Here is a 6,708-nt window from a genome sequence, read left to right on the forward strand (position 1 = left end):
GAGCTCAGCAGTTCCATTTTTCATTCTATATTCTCTAGGTTAACTCCAGCTGTCTCAAAAATTTCTGTAGAAATCCCAATTACATGAATTTGAAATGATTTGAGCATGGAAATTCTGGGATAAAAGAAAATATTTGTGCTCATATTATGAAAAAAGTACAGTATTTGATGAGATGGCATTGCAGGGGAAGACCTCACTAGGGATATAGAACCATCTCCCACAAAAAAGTATTCACGGTAAACAGGTTCACCTGCTGAGGCATCATAAATGGCTATCAGACTATATATTATCAATGCTTGGTTTACAGTTCTTTCACAGCTGGTTAAAGGTCTGCAGCATTATTGGCCTATACCATTTAGAAGGATATGTGTGAGAAGTGCACACTGCTGTCGTGTTCAGAGGAACAGAAATCAGGCTGGTTGTGATTACAGGTGCCAGGACACTGGGACATCTGTGTCCCTTCAGATGCTGTCACCCCTCTTTATTCAGCTGTTCCCAGAGCCCTCCAGCAGCCTGCTCAGGGAGGTGCCCCACCACATGGACAAACCAACTGAGACTCTCCATCCTGAAGCAGATCAAACACCTCCAGTCTCATGACTCATGTGGAAAAAGCAAGTAAGCCTCTGCTGCCAGGAGCCAAGGTATTTCCAATTTGGAGGCCAAGAGCTAAATAAGCCAAAGGAAAAGCAACTGACCCTTCTCCCACCAAAAGGTGCTGCCAGGCAGCGTGAGGCAGTCTGCAGAGGGGCAGTCCTCCTGACACAGTTCTGTCCCCAAAGGGATGGTGGTACAGCCAACCAGCAAAATCTTGTACACAGGATGGTAAAAAGAAGAGCAGGGCTGTTACAGCCCTTCTTTTAGTCCTTAATGTGAGGGGGGAAAAAACCCCTCCTTTTTAGATGGGAAGTTCTGCAGTTTGCTTTCACATACATGAAGAATAAAGTATGAAAGTATACCTGAAACTGATATTATCTCCTCTGTTTTTCTGACAGCCTAAAACTTCTGTTGAGAAGACAACTGTTAGCCATGTAATTTTAGCAGCTTTACCCATTTTTCCTCATATACTGCTTGGCAGTATCTCTCCTCTAATCCAATTCCTAAAACTTCCTTATTTGGGTCAAAGTTACACAGAAAAATCTGTGTTGAGAAGCTCATAGCATACATAGCGAGTGCAGTTTCTTCAGAGATTTTTAACGAGGTGGAATCCTTGTAAAACCCATTGAACAACTTATAATGTCTTTACAACTGTTGACTTTTCAAAGGTTAACATGACCTAAAATGGGCAGATATTGACAAGGTAAGTCTGGACCAAAGGACACACATTCCTGTCTCCAAATAGAAGTGCTCTATTTTGGTGTTCAAGGACTGACATATTTGAAAGGGGAAAAGAGGGGGAAAACTGTACTGCTTTGCATCCCAAGAATCTCTAGAGAGGGTGGCATTAAGAGCAGAGAAAGAGGGCCAGACTTAAAGGAGAAGCTACTTGTTATCGCTGAGTCACTCCAAATATCTGCAGCGGCTGAAAGGCTGGCAGGGAAGCCCCTTTCTTCCATCCCCTGTGCTAACTCTTGAGCAATTTAGTTAATCTCTACATTAAAGGCAGGGTTTGCCCTGTTAACACTCTGCCAGCATGGTTGAATTTATGAAGCAAAGGATCCAGAAGTCACATGAGAGCTGTGAAAATGAGGGAAAAGAGAACATAACCTACTCTAGTGGCTCTTCAAGTAGCTTGAACTGCTGCTGAGTTGAAACCTCACTTGAGCTGAGATGCCACATCTGAAAAGATCCACAGGCCTGTTCTCTGAGTAACTCAGAGTCACCCCAGGGCCTGTACTGTACCAACAAAGTGATAAACAAGGGCTGCAAGCCAAGGGCCACAAGCCCTCGTGCTGCTCTATCAGTGCCACCCTACAGCTGAACAAGACGTTCAGAGGATGATGTCAGAGGTCCTCTCAGGAAAGCTGTAAGGCAAAATGAGCCAGATTACAGGATGTTCATCATACTGCTTTGGCTTATTTCAGTTTAGTCATGAATTTGTTGTAATAAGAAAGTGGCTATATAGAAGCAAATCTTTACTGATAAAGTAGGCCTCCTCCAGTAATAAACTGTTTTAAACTATGATCAAAGCAGGAAGAAAAAGCAAAGCCAGTGCAAGATCAGTGCTTGAGGGTGTGGTAGAAGTTCCTGCAGGCTCAGGACTCAGGTGCCTCATTCAAGGTAGAGGATGTTGTGAATGAGGCAGTATCTCCTACAGGTGCACCAGCCACCTGCCAGTGTTGGTAAATGCCAGCTGCCACCAAAAAAGAAGCAGCTTCAAGACTTCCTTCACAGTGCCACACCCCATCCTGCCCTTTGTTTGCATCACAGCACATTCACGTGGCCAAAGGGACAGAAAGACATTCACTATCTTCTTTGGACAGAATCTCAGCGATCTCAGGCATGGCTGGGAGATGGAATCTTATTTTCAGCCTAGTTATCTTTCCCTATAGCCTCAGGCGTACAACCTGGACCAAAATTTCTGGAGTGTACACACATACGTGGGCAACTAAATCATCTAATCAGACAACCTGGTTTTTCACAAGAGTTGTGCACATGTAAGCTCCAATGGACCTCCTGCTGCAGCTGTTTGTGACCATTTGCTCTGCAAATCTGCATATAATTTATGTTGGTGAATAAAGGGTGTTTAAACATGGCCAACACATTTGAATTGTTAGACTGAAAGAAACACTATGCCTCAGTTTCCGTGTGTGTGACCTGGGGTTGCTGATCCTCCAGGCCTACCCTAAAAGAGAGATGCCTCTGAAAGGACGGGAGAATTCAGTACTGTGGAGTTGGACTTTTATGACTCTATGTGGTGCCAGAGAGAGCCACTAAACCAAGCTGAGCACAGGCATCATAGTACCAAACAGCTGTGACATTGATCCGGGCAGCAGAGCATCCAAGGGCATGAGTCAGATCCAGTTACACTCCTCCATTCTTGAAGCTAGTAATCTCCATCCCACACCTGTGACCTAAGATGGTGCTTCTCTTTCTTCCTGAGCTGATGACTGTGGTGTGTACTTAATTATTCAGCAGGGCCCCAGCTCATCTTTCCACAGAACCAGGCTGGCCCCTTTCCCTTGAGTCCCAGCCTAGTGAGGAACATTTCCCTTCAAGACAGCAGAAGCCACTCTCCACCTGCTTTAGAAAATAATCACTTTCCCTGTGGTTGAAAATGTGATAGCTAACAAAAACCAGAGAAGCTAGCAGAGGTGACTGTATCAATACTAGAGTGACAACACAAGGTAAAGAGGTTCTGTTCCTTCCTGGGAACAGGAATAGGCACAGAAAAAATGTTGTGCAATAAGACAATGTAGACAGGACTGAAGATTTTAAAAATCCAGAGCCCTAAGTGAGCAACCCAGTACACCCAGCATCTTGATGTCCATCACCCACTTTCTTTATTTTTCAGTGTCTGCATGGGAGTGTGGAAACCAAAAAGGCTGCACCTTTGCCCTAGAGTTCTAGCGAGTAGAGGGAGAATGCACCCTCAGTTTCTGGAGGCATAGGGAAGCAGACCAGGATATCCAGCTCATACAGTCCCCAGCTTCACCTGAGAAGTATTGCCACCTTCCCATCAGCACAGGCTGGAAAGCCTCTACATTCTTCAGCCAGGTGTCACTGATCAGCCTTACTCCTTTCTCCTGACAGGCTCACCTTCCATAAGGCACTGAAAAGACACTGGGAAGGAATAATGGCAAGTGCCAGAGGAAAACATTTCCCAATTTGACTGATCGACCCGAAATTACACTATTTGGCACTGTCTCAGAGAATAGAGAGGTCTCAGCAATAAAAAGGTCAGGTGAGCTGGCCTGCCCACCTGCCCTCCCTCTGGCCTCTGTTACTGGCAGTCAAGTGAAGCATAAAGGCTAATGTCTCATCAGCAGTTCAGAAGGGTAAATGAGAAATAGTTATACCTACTCCTTTGGCACACCAGTTTTCCTTGTCTGTGTCCAGCATGAGGTAGCATGTTGAGTAAGCATCTCCACTGAGGAAGAAGGCCCCCTTCCCTTTAAATACGTAGGTGAAGCTGACAACATGAATTAGATGCCAAAATAATTGTTTGGAGATCTTTGGAAATCTGCCCGTGTTGTTTGCTGCTAACCCTCTTGTTTGTTGTGTTCCCTCATTACTCTGCTGTTTCTCTAGAGGAAGAGGTCTGAGGCATGTATTTTCATATAGCACAGAAGTTTCAGTGAGTCTTTGAACAGTGGAGTTGGAGACAAGAGAAGCACTGGCAGAATAGGTGAAGGGGATCTTCCTTGTTTTCCAGCTTGCTTTCAACATTTTAGGCTTGCAGAGGCTGTACAGCTCTTACACCAAGAAGTTTATTATGACCCAGTCCCCTTGAAAGGGTGTTGTTCCATTTGCAGGGACTGTACTGCTCACACCTGCAGGGAAATTGCCATCTACAAGCAGAGGGGAGAGCAGACTTTCCCAGGGGGCACTGGCAGCTGCCCTGAAGGTGTTGAAAGAAGATTTCTGGCAAAGCTGAAGGAAGTAATGGAGGAGAGTCCATAGGGAGCCCGATGGCCAATCCTGTTCCACTCACAGACGTTATGAAGAACAAATCAAGTTGCCTGTGAGAAATTCGGCAGGAAATCTAAGTTTATTCTAGTTCCTGCAAACTGAGGGTTCTTTGCTTCACATTTCCATACCCATCTCCCTGTAAAAATGTAGCATGGACAAGACAAAAATGCAAATACTTTCTTGGTGTAACCAGTCTAGACACTATTTCCACTTCTTTCTTTCCCAGTGCTCCTGCCCTTAAGGGTTTACTTTGACCAGCAACATTTAAATAAAAAACAGTACCATGAAACTGTAGTCAAGAACATCCCCGAAGAAACTATATACCCTCATTGTAACTGCCTTCCCCAAAGCTACCTCGATGCAATGGGAATGGCTCTCAGGAGGACTCAGCAGCCTGTCATCCTTTCTCCTCCTTTGCTCCACAAAGGACCAGTGGTTAGTCATAGCCTGATGAGATCCCTTCCTGTCTCCTTCCTTTGCCACATCTTTGTGCCGTCATTTGCATCCAGGTCTCACCCCTAAGCCTCACCAGGAGGTTTAACCTGAGGCAAATACAACAAAACAAACAAGCAAACCTGTCTCCCAAGTGTTAATTACACACGGAGCTGTTCCCAGGTAAAACACAACAGAATGGATTTGTCTGCAGCAGCTGGTGGGACAAGCTGCTGTGAGGAAGTCATTGGGCATGGTGATGCCATGGAGCTGGGCTGCACAGCAGGGCAAAGGGGAACCTGAATCAAGTCTTCCTTATTTTTCTGCTTGTTGTAGCCACTTCCTCCTGGAAGGTGAGCATCCAGCTGCCGACAGGTGCTGTGGACTCAAGAGCGATCACACAGAAAGAAAGCAGGTGATGGAGGCTCCTGCACTGCATTTGTTACAAGGCATGCGTGTCTAAGACCTCTTTTAGTCTTAGTCAAATATTAAACTATGGTGTGGTTTACCCCCCCTGAGTCATCCTTGGAATAGTTCTTTCCAGACTGAGAGCAGACACTTCAAAGACAGAAAAAAGTTAACAATGACTCACTGTTTCAGGACCCCTTCAAAACACTCCCAAGTTATAAAACCACACACCCTACTTTCCCTTCATACTAACATGAATAATACATGTCTCAGCTGAAGCCATGGGAATTTATTCATTTTGCAGAAGACAAGGTCTGTAATAGGATTTTGAGGTTAGGAGAGCAAAAATTGAGTTACCGAGTTGGAAGAAGAGCTGCTGCCACAGAGAGGGGTTCCTAGTAGAAGTTCTTGATCTTGGGCCCAATGTCAATTAAAAATTTAGCTACTGAATTCCTTCAGAATAAACTGGGCATATTTAGAAACTGTGCTACTATTACTGAATATACTGAATAAAACTAAGTATAAAGTGACTTTAAAGACAGTTAGGGTGAGCAGCAGAAAACCTTGCAGCAGAACTTAGCACAGCCTTCTGCTAAGAGTAAAAAACAAAAAAACACCTATTGTTAAGGCTAGACTTTATCCTCTTATGAAGGTGCTCATTCTTTCATAAATATTTTTATAAAATGGGGGGAGACACTAGAGATGCCAATCAATGAACCCTCCCAGCTTCGTATTTGTAGCAATTACATTACTCTTATATTGCTTGGCACAAGCAGAAGAGACATCATGTCCATCAGGCTAGCAGGAAATCTGTGACAGATTTTGTAACACAACACTACCGCTGAGATAGATTACATTATTGCCAGTGAGACAAAAATATCAAACTGCAGTGTTTAGGCACAATGTTACCAGTGTGGATACTCAAACACAGTGGCTGGATTGAGGTGGGGCCAGGTGCTCTCTGAGCTCCCTGCTCCTGTGTCAGAGAATTGCACTGACTCCACTCCTGGCTCCACTCTGAAGGCTTTGAATATTTTTCCAGGAAAAATCTATTCCAGGTTAAACACAAGAGACAGTTCCCAGCAGAGCATCTCAGGCAGTGCAGAACAGGAGACAACCTTGTTGCCATTTTTATTTCTCCTGCATATATTTAGATGTTCAAATACAACAAAACAAGCAAGGTCAGCTCCCCCTTTACTGCTTGCATGGTCTGCAGGCAGGTCCAAAAGATCTGGTTTGTAAATGGAGTGGAGACACCCATGCTTCTTCTGACAAAGGCTCGTAAAGCCAATGAGGAAA

The sequence above is a fragment of the Poecile atricapillus genome, chromosome 1, assembly GCF_030490865.1.
Source record: "Poecile atricapillus isolate bPoeAtr1 chromosome 1, bPoeAtr1.hap1, whole genome shotgun sequence".
NCBI lineage: Eukaryota > Metazoa > Chordata > Aves > Passeriformes > Paridae > Poecile > Poecile atricapillus.